The sequence below is a fragment of the Marmota marmota genome, unplaced genomic scaffold (genome assembly GCF_001458135.2).
Source record: "Marmota marmota marmota unplaced genomic scaffold, marMar, whole genome shotgun sequence".
NCBI classification, from domain to species: domain Eukaryota; kingdom Metazoa; phylum Chordata; class Mammalia; order Rodentia; family Sciuridae; genus Marmota; species Marmota marmota.
This window is the reverse complement of record NW_026000037.1, coordinates 37,137,088-37,158,471: the sequence shown is the minus strand read 5'-3', so window position 1 is coordinate 37,158,471 and position 21,384 is coordinate 37,137,088. Positions and strand designations below refer to the sequence as shown.

Here is a 21,384-nt window from a genome sequence, read left to right as displayed (position 1 = left end):
AAAAAAAAAAAAAAAAAAAAAAAAAAAAAAAAAGCTCCAAACATTTAAAGTTAAAATGGGTAAAATATCAAAGAAAGAATAATAACTGATGCAGTGGTGTATGCCTGTAATCTGACGTAGGCAGAAAGATCACAAGTTTGAGGCCAGCCTTGGCAACTTTGTGAGATCCTGTCTCAAAATAAAAAATAAAAAGGGCTGGGATGTAGCTCAGTGGTAGGGCATTCCTGGGTTCAATCTTCATTACAACAACAACAACAAAAAGGAATTATAGCTAAATACAGTATAAAATATGTATGAAACATTTTATATGGATTACATTATTTATAATATGAGCTAACTTAATCCTCAGACAATCCAATAATATTCCAACATTTTTAGACAGGAACATTACCTTAGAGAGGATGGTTGACCTACTAAGTTTAAGTCTGGATCTACCTAATTCTAAGCCTTAAAATGTAACTGAAAGGAAAATAAGAAAAAAAAAGTATTGAAATGGAGAAAGCAATAAAGTACTAGTAAGAACAATCACTAATTTAAGCTTTCTGATACATGTATGCAAACAAACACAATGAGTTATGCACTTGCATGGCTTATAGTGTCGTCATAGTTGAGTACCTACCACAGTATGGCAAAATAGTACCAGGCAAGGGAGGCCAGGGGGAGATGCAGGAGGCAACTATGTAGGAAGAAGAAGCTGAGTGAAAATCATTCTCAAGTACAGATTGTATCTGTACTGCCTATCTGCTTCCAAGAGGGGTCTCACAGCTAAAGAGTGGGAAACATTACCGTTTACTTGCTATATGATTTTGGGAAAATTACTTATCTTCTCTGGGCCTCAGTTTTCTAACTGTAAATGGTGGGGTTGGTATTGTTATAACACTTAACATTCATAAAGAACTTACAGTACTAGGCATAATACTAAATGGTGTGTGTGTGTGTGTGTGTGTGTGTGTGTGAGTGTGCGTGTGTGTTTTAAATAAATGCCTGGATGGGGTTAATAATGTTAATAGTCCCTTCACAGAGCATATTACTGTCAGTCACATTTCACTTCTATTAACATCTTGAGTATTCCTGACCTCAGTCCTATAATGTAGACATTACTACTATCTGGCTCTTAGCTTCAAAAATCAGAAACCTGATTTTATCTGCTCTCCGAATTGTTAAAAAAATTCACAAGAAGTTAATAAATTTAAAAAGGACCACTACTTACTGATAAAATCTACCTTAATACCAAATCACATACAAAATGCCTGATTAGTATAAAATTAAAGCAAGTAGAGTTGAAAACTCAACTTACACCTTGCATTAAATCATAATATTCTACTTTTCTACTGCATTAAGAATTTCTTTTTACCTTGATATAATATTTGGAGAAGGTGCAGTATCATTAATGTAGTATTCCTGCCAACAATGTTTAACCTGAATTTAATAACAAAAATTCAGAAAATTCTAAATTAAGGGACATGTTGTTAATGATTGGATTGGTTTCATTAAAAATGTCAATAATATAATACAAAAAGCCTGGGATTTGTGTTTTAGATTAATGGAGAGTAAATAGATATGACAACTAAATACAATTTATGAAACTTGATTGGATACTGGATTGGGGTGGGGAAGACCACTATAATTACTGGAAAACTGAGATTATTTTAAATATGGACTTTAAGAATATTTATTAGTAACACATTTAAAACCATATTAGGTGATTTATTCCCATACATAAATTTTTCATTCATGTATTATTTATAGTCATGGCTATTTACTAAGTCTTTACTCAGTGTGCTAAACTTGCATATAAAAATATTTTTAAATTTTTAGTTGATTCCTATTAGTTACATATAGCATTAGGATTCAATATGATGTAATTATAAAATCACAGAATAAAATTTGCTCTAATTCAATCCCTGGTAGTTCAGCTTACCTTCCTCTCCGTCCTCCTTCTGTTCCATTTCTTCCACTGTACTGATCTTTCTGTTAATTATGTATACATATACATATGTATACATATATGCACACATATACACATGTGTATATATATATATATATATATATATATTTAAATTAGTGTCTTGTGGATATACATGATGGTGAGATTCACTGTGGTATATTCATATATATACATAGGAAAGTTAGGTCAGAGGCATTCCACTGATCTTCCTTATCCTGTTTCTCCCCCATTCCCAACCCCTTCCTCTACTTCACTGATCTTTTCTCTACTTTGATGGAATCCCTACCACATCCCCTTTTGTCCCCCTCCCTTCTTTATTTTTGACTAGATTTTTCATATCAAAGAAAACATTCGATATTTGACTTTCTGGGTCTGGCTTATTTCACTTACAATGATAGTTTCCAGTTCCACCCATTTACCAGAAAATGACAAAATTTCATTCTTATTTATGGCTGAATAATACTTCATTGCATGTCTTTGCCACATTTTCTTTATCCATTCATCTGTTGAAAGGCACCTTGATTGGTTCCATAGCTTGGCTATTATGAGTTGTGCAGCTATAAACACTGATGTAGCTTCATCCTTATAGTACTCTGATTTTAGGTCTGTTAGACCACAGAGGGAATAGCTGGATCATATGGTGGTTCTATTCCTAGTTTTCTGGGGAATCTCCAGATTGATTTACAGAGTGGTTGTACTTACCTGCAGTCCCACCAAAAATGTATGGATGTATCCTTTTCTCCACATTCTCATCAACACTTATTATTATTTGCATTCTTGGTAACTGCCATTCTGACTGGTGTGAAATGAAATCTCAGTGTGGTTTTGATTTACATTTCCCTAATTGCTAGAGAGGTGAAATTTTTTTCATATTTTTTTGGCCATTTGTATTTCTTTTGAGAAGTGTCTGTTTAGTTCTTTTGCCTATTTATTAGTTGTTTTATTTGATTTTTTTTGGTGTTAAGTTTTTTGAGTTCCTTATATATTCTGGATATTAATGCTCTCTCTGAGGAGAGGGTGGCAAAGATCTTCTCCCATTCTGTCAGCTCTCTCTTCATGCTCTTCTTCCCTTTGCTGTGTAGAAACTTTTTAATTTGATGCCACCCCACGTATTGATTTTTGGTTTTATTTTTTATGCTTTAGGGGTCCTGTTAAGGAAGTTGGTTCTTAAGCTGGTATGATGGAGTGTTAGGCTTACATTTTCTTCTAGCGGTTGCAGAGTTTTTGTTCCAATTTCTAGGTTTTTGATCCACTCTGAATTGACTTTTTACAGGGTGAGAGATAGGGGTCATTCTTTCACATGGATATCCAGTTTTTCCAGCACCATTTGATAAAAAGGTTCTCTTTCCTCCGGTGCCTTCGTCTAATATTCGATAACTACATTTATGTGGGTTTGTTTCTGTGTCTTTTATTCTACTCCATTGCTCTTAATACCTGTTTTTTTTGTGTGTGTGCCAGTACCATGCTGTTTTTGTTACTGTAGCATTGTAGTATAATTTGAAGTCAGTTATTGTGAGCCCTCCATCATGCTCTTTTTGCTCAGGATTACTTCGGCTATTCTGCATTTCTCATTTTTCAAAATGAATTTTAGTACTGATTTTTCTAGTTCTGTGAAGAATATCTTTGCATCAATATAATGCTTTTGGTGGTATCACCATTTTGACAATATTAACTGTGCCTATCTAAGACATGGGAGGTCTTTCTAAGGTCAATTTCTTCAGAGTTCTATAGTTTTCAATGCAGAGATCCTTTACCCCTTAATTAGATTAATTCCCAAGTATTTTATTTGTTTGAGGTTATTGTGAATGAGATAGTTTGCCTAATTTCTTTTTCAGCAGATTCATTATTGGAATAGAGGAAATCAATTGCTTAATGTATGCTGACCTTGTATCCTGCCACTTTACTAAATTTGTTTATCAGATCTAGGTGTCTTCTGGTGGAGTTTCTTGGGTCTTCAAAATATAAAATCACATCATCAGGAAACAGAGATAATTTGATTTCTTCTTTTCCTATTTATATCCTTTTAATTTCCTTCTCTTGTCTGATTGTTCTAACTAGAGTTTCAAGGATAATGTCAAACAGAAGTTGTAAAAATGGGCACTCTTGGACTGGGGTTGTGGCTTAGCAGTAGAGCACTTGCCTAGCATGTGTGAAACCCTGGGTTTTATCCTCAGCACCACGTAAAAATAAATAAAATAAAATAAAATAAAATAAAATAAAATAAAATAAAATAAAGGTATTGTGTCCAATTACAACAAAAAACATAATTACTAAAAAAAACCAACAACAACAACAACAGCAACAAAAAACTGGGCATCCTTACCTTTTTATTTTTTTGCTTAGAAATTAAAAAAAATGTTTTTTATTAGTGCATTATAGTTATACATAATAGCAGGGTTCATTTTGACATATTCTTTCATGCATGTAATATAATTTGTTTCCTTTCAATCTCCAGTACTTCCACTTAGGCTAAGCTTCTTAAAGCCTTTTCCTTTTAAAAATGTAAAGTTTTTTTTTTTTTTTAATACCAGGGTTTGAACCCAGGGGCACTTAACCACTGAGCCACATCCCCAGTCCCCTTTTGTATTTTTTATTAAATTATTTATTTATTCGAATTTGTTATACATGATGGCAGAATGCAATTCATTTCATATTACACATATAGAGCACAATTTTTCAAGTCACTGATTCTTCACAAAGTATTTTCACACCATTCATGTCTTCATACATGTACTTAGGATAATAATGTCTCATTCCATATCATTCCTACCCTCTTGCTCCCTCCTTTCCCTTCCTTCCCCTTTACCCTACCTAAAGTTACCTTGCTTGTTTTTTTAGAGGAAATACTGTTCCTTTTATTCTATTCAATATGATGTTGGTCTCAGGTTTGTTACATATGGCCTTTACAATGTTGAAGTAAGCTCTTTCTATTCCTAGATTGTCTAGTGTTTTAAACATGAATTGGTGCAGAAAAATATTTTGAAAATAGCTTCTGCATCTATTGACAAAATCATGTGATTCTTGTCCTTAACCCTATATATGTGGTGAATTACATTTATTGATTTCTGCATGTTGAACAAACCTTGAATTCCTGGGATAAAACCCACTTGATCATGATGCATTATCTTTTGAATATATTTTTGTAAGTGGTTTGCTAATATTTCATTAAGAATTTTTGGGGCTGGGGATGTGGCTCAAGCGGTAATGCGCTTGCCTGGCATGTGAGGGGCGCTGGGTTCGATCCTCAGCACCACATAAAAAATAAAATAAAGATGTTGTGTCTGCTGAAAACTGAAAAATAATATTAAAAAATTCTCTCTCTCTCTTAAAAAAAAAAGAATGTTTGCATTCATCTCCATCGAGGACATTGGTCTGAAGTTTTCTTTCCTTGATGTGTCTTTGTCTGGTTTTGGTATCAGAGTGATACTGGCTTCATAGAATGAATTTGGCAGTGCTACTTCCTCTTCTATTTAATGGAATAATTTGAGGAGGATATGTGTTCTTTAAAGGTCTGGAAGAACTCAACTCAGAATCTGTTTTGTCATGGGCTTTTCTTTCTTTCTTTTTTCTTTTCTTTTTTGGTAGTGGGGATTGAACTCAGGGGCACTCAATCACTAAGCTACATCCCCAGCCCTATTTTGTATTTTATTTAGAGACAGGGTCTGAGTTACTCAGCACTTCTCGGTAGCTGAGGCTGGCTTTGAACTCTGGATCCTCCTGCCTCAGCGTTGTGAGTCCCCGGGATTACAGGTGTGTGCCACCTCGCCCAACTGTCATGGGCTTGTTTGTTGGAAGAACTTTGATAACTGCTTCGATTTCATTACCTGATATTGATCTGTTTAAGTTTTTTATATCCTCATGGTTTAATTTGCATAGGTCTTGTGTTTCTAAATTTGTCACAGTCTTCAAGATTTTCTAGCTTATTGGAGTGTAGATTTTCAAAATAATTTCTAATGATCTTCTGGATTTTAGTTGTGTCTGTGTTGATATTTCCTTATTCTTCTCTAAATTGTGTTAAAAATGTGTCTTCTCTCTCTTTTGGTTAGTTTGGCTAATGGTTTGTCAATCGTTTATCCTCTCAAAAAACCTACTCTTTGTTTCATTGATCCTTTGTATGTTCTTTTTAAGTTTCAATTTCACTTATTTCAGTTGATTTCAATAATTTCCTGTCTTTCTACTGATTTTGGTGTTAGTTTGTTCTTCTTTTTCTAGGGCCTTGAGTTATAATGTTAGATTATTTATTTGGTATCTTTCTGTTTTTTTTTTTAAATGAATGAACTCAATGCTATAAATTTCTATTTTAGAAATAACCTTCATACTGTCCTAGAGGTTTTGCTAGTAACAGAACATAAAATATAGAATTGGCTTGGTCAAAGGAGTGAAGGGAAAGGTGGTAAGGATCCCTCCATCTCAATCCAGGAAGACAGCAAAATAGCTTAAGTAACATCTGCTATATTTTAGAACTCAGACCATCTGTCTACAAAAATATTTTTCTTTCTAATGGAAGAAAACAAATACAGAATGTTAGAGCAGGTTGGCTGCTCCACATACCTTTCAGAAAGTTCTATAAGACATACTGGCAGGTCAGAAAGTAGAGGAGGGGAAAAAAATCGCTGTGACCAAAAAGCTACTTTCTGGTCATGGCTGAGACTTAGGCAAGGTGGAGCATAGCAGGACTGAAGAAGTCAAATTACAGATGCTTTATAATTATCTTCTATTTATTTATTTACTTATTTACAGGTTGTGCACATGCCATGGAATTTCAAAGATCTAAAAAGGTAGTGAAAAATCTCTCTTCCAGCCTTATTACCAGTCATCTGTTTTCCTTTCTCAGATGCAACCCCAATTATCAGTTTCATGTGTCCTTTCAGAGATGTTCAATGCGTTGCCATATCTACATATATATCCATAAATGGAGCAGGCTATTTACACTTTTCTTTGCTTTTTTCACCTAAGTTTTGTGAACTGATTTTATCAGTACATATAAAGCTACCTGATTTTAAAAGCTTCATTTATATAAAACTTACATGGTTCTGGGCATAATGGCATACACCTGTATCCCAGAGACTCAGGAGCCTGAGGCAGGAGGATCACAAGTTTGAAGGTAGGCTCAGTAATTTAGCAAGGCCATTTAGTGAGACCCTGTCTTGAAATAAAAATAAAAGGGCTAGGGATGTAGTTCATTGATAAAATACCCCTGGGTTAAATTCCCAGTACAAAACAAACAAAACCAAGAACAAAACCACAAAACTTGCTGGGCCTGGTGCCACACACCTGTAATCTCAGCAGTTCTGGAAGATTGAGGCAGGAGAATTTCGAGTTCAAAGTCAGCCTCAGTAAAAGCAAGGTGCTAAGCAAATTAGTGAGACCCTGTCTCTAAATAAAATACAAAAAGGGCTGGAGATGTGGCTCAGTAGTAGAGCGTCCCTGGGTTTAATCCCTGGTACCAAAAAACAACAATTAAAAAACAAAACAAAACAAAAAACCCCACAAAACTTACATAATAAAATCCAGAGTAGATAAGATTGCAAGAGAATACTACCATATACATTTACATAAACCTTGTACAATAAAAAAACAGAATACACAAAATGTAAGAGAATGTAACAGATGTTTTTCACACAGGAGAAATGATATGAGTCATAGGCAGAAAAAGAACTTGAAGGAGCTGTTTTTGAATGTAGGGTACCAAAAGCAATGAATTGCCAAGGAAAGTACCTGGAAAGATACATTGAAAGACATCTTTGGATCCTAATTTTCCCAGATTATTATGGCAGAGCATTTGAAAAGTTATTCTGCCATGAAAGGTGTGCAAAAGTGACTGAGACAGAATTGGAAAATAAAAAGGAAACAGGGGTTTGAAGAAAAAGAGTGAAGAATAGATGGTCCTTGACACTGGACACAATGGCAAGGACCCACCGAAGTAGATCCAGTATATAAATCTAGAGGTCAGGTAAATGGAGCTATACCTAGGTGAACTCTGGCAGTCAAGGGCCAAGCAATGGCTTAGCGGAAGCTGACAACGAGAGAGAAGAGTATACAAACCCATACTTACTCATCGATGGCTGACAATATTTGAGTCTCCCTAGGAACTTGAGGAAAAGTAGAAAGGAAGCAGAGAATGGATAGGTGTAAAACCTTATTATAAAGCTCAAATTGACTCAATTTTAATTCAGAAATGAACAAGAAACTTCAAACTGACAAGATTATTTTACTTTATTTGTAGAAATTTAAGTGGTGGGATGCTAGGAAAAATTTGGATAATCAGTTCATTTTAGATATGGACAAAAATGTTTTATATGCTTGAGATCAATAAGTATAAAACTTAGATCCAGCTTATAGGGGTGACTGAGTATAGACTGAGAATAGGGGTTGCATTTGGTAATTTCTCATTTTTCCCAAATAGAAATTGTCTTTTTAAAAAGTTATTTACCACAAATCTAACAAATGTTAAAAAGAAGAAACTATATAGTAAATAAAGGAGGTCAAAAACAAAAAAACCCCTGCACCTTTACTAAATATGTACAGATTTTTTTCTTGTCACTATTTCCATAACAATACTACACAACAACTATTTACATAGGATTTACACTCTCTTAGGTATTGTAAGTAATCTAGAGAAGATTTAAAGTATATGGAAGGATGTGTGTAGCTTACCTTCAAGTGGCATGTCATGAAACAAGGGATTGAGAATCTGTGGGCTTTGGCGTCTGAGAGTATCCTGGCATAAATTCCTTGCGGATAACAAGGGACAACTGTACTTTTGAAAGTGAGATAAAGGTGGGAATAAGAGCAAGCCTGGTTGGAAGTGTATTTAGGAATTAGTTACTTTATAACTAGTTATTACCATTCATGATTGGTCAAGTACTATTCCCTTAATCACCCTAGCATGCTTTGGAGAGGGTAAAATAGAAAGTTCTTGAACTGGGAAAATTTGGAGAATTTTGGAGGGCAGGATAGTGTACTGAAAACTGAAGAACTGAATGAAATTTTATACATTACATGTTGAGATTCCCAAGTCTTGTTTTGGTATTAGCCCATCTGATAGCCTCTAGGTAGGAGAGTGGAGGATTCTTCTTTGGTAAATCTAACTGACCAAAAAAGAAAGTTGTTCAATAGAATGATGTTGGTTCCTAAACAAAATAGCAGTTTAGGGAATTCATAGTTATTAAACTCCAATCATGTGTTATCTAGGCATCCCTTTCCCTACTATCTTAAATACAAGCTGATAGCCATGTCTACTATACAGCTGAGGAAAACCTCTAACAATAAGGCTACACACAAGAAATAGAATTATTGAAGGATATACAATTTCAAAAACATTATCTCCAAAGATATAAAAGAAGAACTGTTTCTATTCATCCAAGTAACAGAAGAAGATTGGTTAAAAAAATAATAATAATAAAATAAAAAAGACTGGATCTCCCAGCAAGTAGAAAGTAAGAGATCGAACATAAGGGGGAAAGGACAAGAAACTGAGAAGACTAAAATAGGAGGACCAATATCCAAACAACAGAAAAAGAGAATAGATAAAAGGAAGAGGAAAATAATATTCAAAGAAATAATTCATGAAAAATTTCCTGAGCTAAAGAACACAAGTTTCTTTTTAAAAAGGGCTCTTTGAGTACCTAGCCAAATGAATGAAAATAAATATCCACCAAAGCATATCCTAATAAAATTTCAAAACTCAAGGACAAATAGAAAATTCTAAAAGCTTTACAAAGGAAAAATACATAAAACAGAAATTAGAGTATCTTTCAACTTTTCAACAGTGGAAGTCAACAGACAATGGAAGGAGATCATAAAAATACTAAAAGTAAATTCATTCCAAACTAGAATTTTATACTTAACCATAACATCGATCAAATGTCAGTAGAGAATAAAGATATATTCAGCAGGCAAGGTCAAAGCTATAGAAAATGCTCCATCAAAATGAGAGAGTAAATCAAGAAGAAAAAGACATTAAGTACAGGAGATCCAAATCAAAGCAGGAACAAAAAGAAATCCCAAGTTGATAGTGAAGGACATAGGCAACCAAGCAAATGAAAAATAAAATAATAATTAATTTTAGAGAAAGTAGAAAATTAGATACATGATATGGACCTGCCAAGAAATGAGTTTACTTATGATACTGTGTGTAACTAAACATTAAAATACTGCAATCAGGATATAACTACCGTCCCATTCAATGTACTCAGGAGAATGGTTCCAATGTTCCAATGTTCATGCAGACAGCAAACTCACAAAATATTACATACAAATATTGTATTAACCTCCCTTATAATTCAAAAAATCTTGACTTATAGTTCCAAAACCATGTCAATGCTACATTAATAGTTATTATACATTTAGAAAATAATGATCAACAATATATTGAGAAGGTATTGCATTAGTGGTGAGGAGTTAGAAGATTAAAAAATCTAAATCTACAGCTTTAATATTAGAAAATTAGTAAAGTATCTGTAAAAATAAAATCAAGAAATAGAAATATTATGGGTTTTTTTGGTGGAAATTGTTTTGTTTTTGCTTTTAGATATATATCACAGTAGTGTATATTTTGACATATTATACATACATGGGGTGCAATCCTTTACAGTTTTGACTCCATTCTTGTGGCTGAACATGATGTGGAGTTACATTGGTCGAGTATTCATATGAGCCTAGGAAAAGTTGTGTCCAATTCATTCTACCTTCTTCTCTATTTCCATCCCACTTCACTTTCCTTCATTCCCATTTGTCTAATCCAATGAACTTCTATACTTCTCCAACCTACCCTCCCTTGTTATGGGTCAGCATCCACATATCAGAGAGAACATCTGACCTTTGGTTTTTCTGAAACTGGCATATTTCACTCAGCATATTATCATCCAATTCTATCCATTTATTGGCAAAGGCCATTATTTCATTCTTCTTTATAGCTGAGTAATATTCCATCATGTATATAAACATTTTCTTTATCTATTCATCTATTGAAGGGCACCTAGGTTGATTCTATAGCATGGCTATTGTGAGTTGACCTGCTATAAACATTGGTGTGGCTGCGTCACTGTAGTATGCTGATTTTAAGTTCTTTGGGTATAAACTGAGGACTGGGATAGCTGGGTTGAATGGTGGTTCCATTCCAAGTTTTCTGAGGAATCTCCTTACTGCTTTCCAGTGTGGTTGCACCAGTTTGCAGTCCCTTCAGCAATGTATGAGTGTACCTTTTCCCCCACATCCTTGCCAACATTTATTGCTACTTGTATCCTTGACAATTGCCATTCGAACTGGAGTGAGATGGAATCTCAGTACATACCTACATAAATCCAGTTATCTCATACTAGACAAAGGTGCCAAAAACATACATTGTAGAAAGGATAGCCTCTTCAACAAATGGTGCTGAGAAAACTGGAAATCCGTATGTAGTAAATTGAAATCAAACCCCTATATCTCACCCTACCCACAAACTCAACTCAAAGTGGATCAAGGACCTAGCATTAGACCAGAGACCCTGGGCTTACTAGAAGAAAAAGTAGACCCAACTCTCCATCATATCGGCTAAGGAACAGACTTCCTCAAGATTCCTAAAGCTCAATAAGTAAAACTAAGAATCAATAAATGGGACGGCATCAAACTAAAAAGCTTCTTCATAGCAAAGAAAACAATTAAGAATATGAACAGAGATCCTACAGAATGGGAGAAAATCTTTACCACCTGCACCTCAGATAGAGCATTAATCTTTAGGATATATAAAGAACTCAAAAAACTTAACACCAAAAACCAAATATTAAACACCAAAATACAAATAACCCAATCAACAAATGGGCAAAGAAACTGAACAGGCGTTTCACAGAAGAAATATGAACGGTCAAGAAATATATGAAAAAATGTTCAACATCGTTAGCAATTAGAGAAATGCAAATTAAAACTACACTGAGGTTCCATGTCATCATGCCATTTTAAAATATTAGTTTCCATAAATGCCAAAAAATGGCTAAAAAGAATTAAAAATAAAACAAAAATAAAAAGTAACTTTAAACATAATGTTTATGGAAATTGAGTAGGCATTTATAAATTCGCATGAATTGCTGCAATAGACAAATTTATAGAGTAAGTTCTTAGAAAACAGGTATTGTACCAGACAAAACATTTGCTATGGAAGTCAGTCAGAACCCGGCAGGTATCTAAGCATCATTTCTTTAAGCATTAATGATAAACAAAAATAGGCACAATAGGAAGAAGAACATGGGTTCCAGACTTCTTGGACAAAGTTTTTTTTTTTTTTTTTTTTTGGTTTGTTTTTTGCTTAAGCTTCCTTATTTGTAAAATTCATCATTTCACAGGAACCCTGTGAGTGTTAAATGACATATGAACAGTGTTTAGAAAAATGCCTGAGGCATAGAAAGTGGTTAACAAAGGTTAGCTATTTTTATTTATTATTCCAAAATTCCTAGCTTTGGATTGTAACAATTCAGTCTACTATACCTCTTCCCATCTCCATAACACAGATCTTGAGACATTCTATTTTCCAAAAATATCTTGTTCAACCCATCACTCCATAGAGGGTAGACTCAAATATCACTTAAAAACACTGATGCCTCCTTCTATTTCAAATCACAGATAAGAAATAAATGTAATACCTGGAATCACTTCTCTTTTCTTATCTTTAAGATGGGGTAAAGCAAAATTTGTAATCATAAGACCTAGGTTTGGGTTGGTCATTTAGCCTCTGAGTAACCATTTTTCTCATCTGTAAAATGGAGATGATAGTAATTGCTAGGCTGGACTATTATTTTGCCTTCACGCCATTCTTTGCTATTTCTTTCTTTTTTAACATGAGAAATCTCTTTATATATTGTTTTGGGATAGTATTTAATATAGTAAAAGTAGGTTATCATTGCTTCTTTTTTTCATATTTAACCCATTTATTTAAGTTGCCTGCTTTGCATATTCCACAAAAAAATCTCTCAATATATGGTAATCACAGATAAGATAAACCCTGGAACTATAGAAATACCTTTTAACTGCATACAAATTTTCCTTTGGGTAATTCACCCCAGCTGCTGGATGGGTCTAACTACCAATGACAATCAGGATAACCTTCTCTTTTTGTTCATAATGATAGGTCCCGGGAAAGGCACTTAACCAAATCATGGTCAATGATCCTCAAAACTGTCAGGGCCACCAAGGGCCACCAAGTGTCGAGCTGAAGATAGAGCCAATCCAGAGAAAATGAGTTTACTCCATCCTAAAACTCAACGTATGCTTTTTTTTTGCCTATGCCAATGTATGTGTGGTGTGTGTGGCAGGAGACAAACAGGTAGTGCTGGGACTGGGAAAGATTTCTTCCTTGCAATAAGAAAAGTCTTAGCTCTTACCTATCTTATATATATTGATCTTTAATGTTTCAAGGATCAAGAGATTTAATAAATATAAAAACATCTGGTAAACTTAAAACAGTATACAAATGTTAACTGACATTACAATAACTTTTAATAATGTAAGATTAACTTCTCAAAGCAAAATGTCTGGTAACAGTTATGACTAATTATTTTTGAACAAAAATTAAAATGCCTTATTAAGAAAGTTTGCACATGTTAGATATCATATGTGAAAATGTTTTGTATTGAAATATAAGAACACATAATTGTTCAAACCGTTTTAGGTTGTGAATCTGACAACAGCTCATTGGGCTCCCTTATCCACCAAATAAAAAAGGTCAGTAATGACAGAACCCCCAAATCTCTACCTTACCCATTGAAATCAAGCTCATAAATATTTTTAAAACCTTTTGAAAATATGTAATTTGTAATACTTTCAAGTGAATTTTATCAGGCTCAATTAGTATAGAGTATACAAATATTTTATTACTTATAAATAGAATACCATTTAAAGGGAAATTGAAAAAAATATCTTGTTCACATAAAAGCTGATTTTATAAATTTTGTAAAATAAAATACTTTGAAGTCAGAATAAAATTGGAAATATAAGGATGCTCTGAATAAGCTCACAGGCTTTAAAAAAGTTATTGTTTTCTTATATAAGATTTCTTCAGGTTTACAGGATTCATTTGACTGGCAATTCTTTTCTTCATGGCTAAACAAGAGGTAAACATCAGTTCAACTCCTTTTTCATATCTCAGAAGTTGAATAAGCATAGCTAAAATAAATATTAGATGGTATTTGTGCTCCATCTGTTATGTCCTATCTCCACATTAGGTTCCTTTAGGTAAAGGATCAGATAATTATGTAATGAGGCTGACTTTTGGTTTCATTATGATTACCATTTGGTTTCATCTTCATTACCATTACCTGATGACAGCAATGAAAACAATTATGTGAAAATAATTACCAGCATGAATGTACACATTTTTTCACAATAAAAAAAATTCCAATGCAAATGAAAAAATCACCAGGCATGGTGGAAAATGCTTGTAATCCTTGAGACTTAGGAGGCTGAGGATAGGAGGATCTCAGGTTCAAAGCCAGCCTTAGCAACTTAGTGAGACTTTGTCTCAAAGTAAAAATTAAAAGGGCTGGGGATGTGGCTCAAAGGTTAAGTGCCACTGGGTTCAACACCTGTTATCCAAAAAAAGAAAGAAATAAAAATATCAAGCTACAATTTTTTTAAAAGGAAGAAAATAGTAGAATAAGAATGATATTCTCTGCTTAAAAACAAGTTATAATATTATAATATCAGGGTCACCGGGAAAAGTTTAATGCCAATTAAAACAGTAATAAAATGATTATCACTTAAGAAAAATAACGTTTAAATTTCAGGTAAATAAAATCAACAACTCTTTCAGTAAGCAAGAGTTATAAACTGGGAATTTGAAGAGACTGATATTTTAATAAATATACTCTTAATGGGTTTTGTCTCTCAAAAGTGGTAAATGGTTGTGGATGGGTAGATGGATGGATTTATCAGAGGATCAATGCAGGCAAGCAGTAAATTATAAGATGGTAAGTCTGGATTAGGGCCAGATAACTGAAGATCTTAAATATGAAATCTCTTCTGTATATGCAAACTCTTCAAACAGGACTAAGTATACTAATGGGACATTGAAAAAAAAATCATCTTGGAATTCAAATTCTCTTGTACTTGACTTTCCTACTAGTTTTGCTGATTTTGACCTAAAAAGATATATAACTTTTGACCCACTGTATTAAATTTTGGATGATATTTAGTTGGCTATTGAATTATGATGAAAGTAATATGTGTATTCAAAATAGGGTGGAACAAAACCAATTCAACAAATACTTTGTGCAAAGGCTGTACCCATAGAATAAGTTCACAGTTACCAAAGTGCTACAGAGAAAGTCAAATAATAATTCACAAGTTAAATTTTAACCAAATGAACTCTACATGCCTCTCTGCATGTTGAACTCTTATTAAAATTTTATGTGCAAGATGCTTACAAATATGAAGTATTTATACATATAATAACTTTTTTTACAATAACTTTTTATATTTGTGTGTATATATATATTATACATATTATATATATATAAAATCAAGTATTGTAGGAATTCAGAATGCAGTAATAATTAGGAAAAAGCTAGTATTTAAATTAGTCTTGAAGAATTTACATTTCAATACAAGGAGAAAGGTTCCCATGTAGGGAGAAAGGATAAAAGCAAAGATATCTAAGCTGCATATACTGCAAAATATCTTTAGAAGGGAGTGCCTGGTACATAGTGGGTATGTGGTAAATGGTTATAGATGGGTAAATGGATGGATTTATCAGAGGATCAATGCAGGCAAGCAGTAAATTATAAGATGGAAAGTTTGGATTAGGGCCAGATAACTGAGAATCTTAAATATGAAGTGGTTATCTAAAATCTCTTCTATATATGCAAACTCTTCAAACAGGACAAAGTATACTAATGGGACATTGAAAAAAAGAAAAAAAAAGGTCAGGATAAACATGAGGCATCTCCCTAAATAAATTTTATTTGAAAATATGAAAAATTAAATACAGTAATTAAAGTGATACCTAATTTTTAAACATCAGTCTTATGTTAAACATGTATTTTGGAATGGTTCTGTAAATCTTTTGTGAATTTTCAAAGACAAAACAAAAGACATCAAAGAAATGTTGAGCTGTGGCAAGAAGCTGTCAGCTATGCTACCAGATCCTACTAGGTGCTTATTTACATTGTTTGCTGGAAGTGGATATGTATAGCTATGAAAGGGATTTGAGCAATGCAGTAACAGGATTAAAGTGATCACTTACTTACATTAATCTAGCAGCAGGATGCAGGTTGGTTTAGAATAGGGAGAATAATAGCTGAAGAACTACTGAAATAGTTCTGTGAACAAGTTTTTATCAGGCTCTTCTGATCCTCTTTGTAACTAAGCTCTAACAACCTTGGTCACTGTCCTTAGTCTAGTGACTCTGCAGGTTGAATCCAGTTTTAGCAAGTATCCTGTTGGATGAGTTTAGTGAAAATCTCTCATCCTTGCTATATGATTATTTCCCAGAGTAGCATCACCCTGGGCTGCCTTCTTCAATAGTCTTATCAAGTTGATTTAGCCAGAATTCCCCTTACCACTGATACTTTCTAGACGTAAATTTCTATCTGCTGACCCTCACCCTGCTCCTTGGTTATAAATCCCCACTTGACTATAAATCCAGCCCAATCTCTCTCCTCTAACTATAAAACCTCATCACAATGGCTACCTATACTTTTCATGAATGCCCCCTTGAAAGTCTTCCTTACTATCTTTTAAGATATCATGGATAATTTTTCTTTAATATTTATGATGCCATGACAGCCTGGACCAAAAAAAAAAAAAAAGAAAAAAAAGAAAAGAAAAGAAAAAAAGTTTTCTCCTGTGCCCCTCTGTAAGACTTTTTCTTGTACCAGTAATTGAACTCATGGGTGCTTAACCACTGAGCCACTTCCTCAGTCCTTTTTTATTTTGAGACAGAGTCTCACTAAATTGCCTAGGGCCTTGATAAATTGCTGAGGCTGGCTTTGAGCTTTGGATCCTGATCCTCCTGCCTCAGCCTCCCAAGCTGCTGAAATTATAGGCACGCCCCACCACATCTTGCCTTTGTGAGACCTTTTAATCCAGCTCCCAGGGGAAATTCTCAGGCGATGGAAATCTCTTTTCTTAAATCCTTGCTCTGCTAACTGTTTACTTTTTGTTAGCATAATTTTGCTTGCAATAACATGGAGCCTCTATTACCTCTTCAGAAAATTTAAGATGTATCCAAACTAGCTTCTCTAAGACCTCTCCTTTCTCATTGCTTAGGACCATTCTTCCCTCCTACCACTTTCAGTCTTCTTTTTAGCTCGTTTTGTAGGTCCCCTTTCAAGCTATTATCCTTTTAAGTTCTACCTCTTTGTTTACCCATTATCCCTTTCTCTTCCCATTCCAGCTCCTCAGCTCTCCAAGTCACTTGAACTTTGGCCCCTACCTCCATCAGCAGTGATCAAGGGATTCAGTGTCTGCCAACTGAGGCTAAAAAAGAGTAAGGCTAGCTAGGAATGGCCTTTGGAGGCTTTTAAACAACTGCTAGATGACTCCCGTTTCCCTTCTAAAACATAGTCAGTCCACAGACTCCACAAGATTTCCTATCAGGGTGAAGAAAGTTTTAAAGTCTTTTCTACAAATATTGGTAAGAAGCTTTAGACTTCATTGAGTAGAGAAGTTCAACTTGCCCATTTTTGACAGAAACACAATTCAGATAAATACAGAGAGAAGGTAAGAGCTGTTTTCTATAAATTATACAATTTTATATTATTGTCTCATGGTTAGAGCTTTAGAAATGAAAACGATAAGATTTTTATTTTCATTTGTCTGTATATGTATGTATATCTATGCTATATGTATTTCCCCACTTCTAGATGGTATTACCAAATTAATTTATATAATTCCTAAAAAGAGTTCTATTTTAATCAACTCTCATAAAAATAAGCACTATATAAATAAATTGTTTAAACTCACCAAAATATAGAAACCAATTTAAATGCTCTTCAAATTCATGTGGGTTTACTACTTCTTGTTAAATAAGATTAATTTAATATTGTTGGATTAATTTTAAAAACCAGGTATAACTTCAGAATTGTCAGCACTAGATATAATACCTACATATAATTTTATTCTACCTATATTTATTAGTCAAATACATTCATTTATCTCTACTACATGTTTAAGATTACACAATTATAAATTCAACCTAAGAATAAAATGTATGATAAAAATGAACTGCTTGACATACATCAAGCATATGGCAATACTTTTTTAAAAAGGGGGAGGAAGAGAATACTGTTTGCTTATTTTTTAAAAGCTGTTTGCTGCTGTGATTGTTTGATACTTGCCTGATTTATAAAAAAAATAAAATAAAACCAGATAACGTCTAGCTTTATTTAATGTATGATGAAAATTTTCTGAGCAATTCAAAGACAGTTGCTAAAAATAAATGAATTCAACAGACGTAAGTCAGATAAAAGTTTATGAATGAACTTTTCAACAATAATCATGTTTCATAATAATCTATCTAAAACAGTTTTCGAAAATAGTTTTGGTACCTTGAAACCTTAGAGTTAGATATGAATTTCTAAGTAAGATAATTTCTGAAACATTAGAAACTAAACATAAGTTCAAGTTTATATACTTTAGGTATCTTCATATGGCATAGAGAGGCAAAACATATTTGATTCTGTTAAGAAACATGTTTTTTTTTTTTTTGCCATCTGAAAAACTGTACTATGAGGAAGCATATGCCTCTACAAAATGTGAGATGGTATATTCATAAAATTTGCTAGTCTGCTCCTACAGAGTGCTGGTATTGTAATATACAATTGAATTTTCTACATCCAGATTTTCTCTATAAAAGAAAAGTTACTTTATCCATTCATCTGCTGATGGACACTGAGGCTAGTTCCACAGTTAACTGGTATAAACTGAGCTTCTATAAATATGGGTATGCATGTACCACTATTATGATGACTTTAAATTTGAGGATAAATACTGAGGAGTGGTATCTCATATAGTTGTTCCCTGTCTAGTCTTTTGAGGAACCTCCATACTGACTTCCATAATGGTTGTACTAATTTACATTCCCACCAACAGCATAAGTGTTCCTTTTTCTATACAAATTCTCCGGCATTTATTATTATTTTTATTCTTTTTTTTTTTTTTAGAGAGAGAGAGAAAATTTTAATATTTATTTTTTTTTAGTTTTCGGCGGATACAACATCTTTGTTTGTATGTAGTGCTGAGGATCGAACCTGGGCCGCACGCATGCCAGGGGAGCGCGCTACTGCTTGAGCCACATCCCTAGCCCTTATTTTTATTCTTGATAACTGCCATTCTGACTGGTGTGAGATGAAATCTTAGTGTAGTTCTGATGTGCATTTTCCTAATGCCTAATGATGATGAAGATTTTTTCATATATTTGTTGACTATTTGTATTTCGTCTTTTGATTAGTGTCTATTTCATTTGTTTTCCAATTTATTAATTGGGTCATTTGATGTTTTTGGTGTAAAGTTTTTTGAGTTCTTCATATATTCTGGATATTAATCCCCTGTTAGAGTACTAGCTAGAAAAGATTTTCTCCCATTCTGTAGGTTCTCTCTTCACACTCCTAATTGTTTCCTTTGCTGTGCAGAAGCTTTATAATTTGATGCTATCCCATTTATCAACTTCTGGCATTATTTCCTGAACTTTAGGGATCCTACTGTGAAAGTCATTGCCTGTGCCTATATGCTGTACTGCTAACCCTATGTTTACTTCCAGGAGTTGCAGTTTCTGGTCCAATTCTTAGGTCTTTGATCCATTTTGAGTCAATTTTTGTGCAGGCTAAGAGACACAGGTATAGTTTCATTCTTCTACATATGGATAATCAGTCTTTCCAGCATCATTTGTTAAAAAGGCTGTCTTTTTTTTGAGTTTTTGGCAACTTTGTCAAGGATCAGACGACTATATCCATGTTGGTTTTTCTTTGTGTGTTCTGTTCTGTATCACTGATATATGTATTTTTAGGTCAGTACCATAAAGTTTTTACTATTATATAGTGATAGTATAATTTGAAGGCAGGTATTGTGTTGCCTCCAGCATTGGTCTTTTATTTTTCCAAATGGATTTTAGGTTTTTTTTTTTTTAAGTTCTGTGAAGAATGTCATTGATAGTTTGATGGGATTGCACTGAATCTGTATATTGATTTTATATATGGCCATTTTGACAATATTAATGTCATGTCTACTCATGAACATTTGAGGTCTCTCCATTTTCTATAATCTTCTTCATTTTCTTTCTTCAATGTTCTATAGTTTTCATTATAGAAGTCTTTTACCTTCTTCCTTAAATTTATTCTATTCCTAGGGTTTTTTTTTTTTTGGGGGGGGGGGAATGGAATTGTTGTGGTGATTTCTTTCTCAGCAGATTTGTTGTTGGAATAGAGGAAGGCTATTGATTTTTGTATGTTGATTTTTTAACCTCTATTTTGCCAATTTTTTGTCTTTCCTCTAGTAATCTTTTGGTGGAGTTAAGAGAAGAAAAAAGAAAAGAAAGATGGGGGCAAAGAGATGTCATAGAAATCAAAGGGAGACCAGTAAAGGAAAGGAAGCAGGGGGTGGGATGTGGGGAAGAAAAAGAAGAAAAGTTACTGATGGCTTAAAACTATCACAAATATACACATGTAGTTAAAAACTACAAAAAATAATAAAAAGCAAACAATAATTTATATTCAAAGTATTCAAGGAAAGTAATATGTGTTTTTAATGAGGAAGAGTTTAATGATACAGAGAATGTCTTTTCGGTAAGGGAAAAAGGGAGTGATTTTGTGTGAAAGTAAAATGTCTGGTTATTCCAGAATGAGAAAGAAGAAAAGAATAGGGCCAAAACTCAAACGGGTGTAAAACTGTTGCAAAAAGTTTATAGAAAATAAATTTTAGGTATACTCAAGAAACTAAAATTGGATGGATGTATTTATAATTTTTTAAAGGGCTTGATAATGTATGGATAGAAACCCTAGAATGGTTTACTCTGTATTAAAAGGAAAAGCTTTTTTGGCTTTATCATGTTTTTGATTACAGATACACTTCAACTTATGAAGTGTATGGGGTTATATTAAGATAAACCCATTGTAAGTTGAAAATATCAAGTTAAAATGCATTTAATATAGCTAACCTACTAAATGTTATAGTTTAGCCTACCTTACATGTGTTTAGAACACTTAATTAGCCTACAGTTGTGCAAATCAACCACCAAATCCTTTTTTACAATAAAGTGCTAAATATCTCATCTAATCTACTGAATACATTCCCAAAGTGAAAAACAGAATCATCATTTGAGTATGCTTTCACACAACTACAAAAGTGGGAGATCATCTGTATTTAAAAAACTGAAGCCTTTTCAAAATGGAAAGATGTAAGTTGCTGTGGGTGTAGCTCACTGGTAGAGTGCTTTCCTAACATGCTTAAGGCCCTGAGTTTGATCTACA

At 33.5% G+C, this 21,384-nt stretch overlaps 1 protein-coding gene across 1 annotated transcript in view; it reads right to left on the bottom strand.

Moving 5' to 3' along the window:
• Positions 1-21,384, bottom strand: part of Mbd5 (methyl-CpG binding domain protein 5) — a 405,383-nt gene that overhangs the window by 160,648 nt on the left and 223,351 nt on the right. The window contains exon 5 of the mRNA XM_015479159.2: positions 620-676. The gene's annotated coding sequence lies outside the window, so the exon portion shown is untranslated. The remainder of the gene's footprint in view (positions 1-619; positions 677-21,384) is intronic.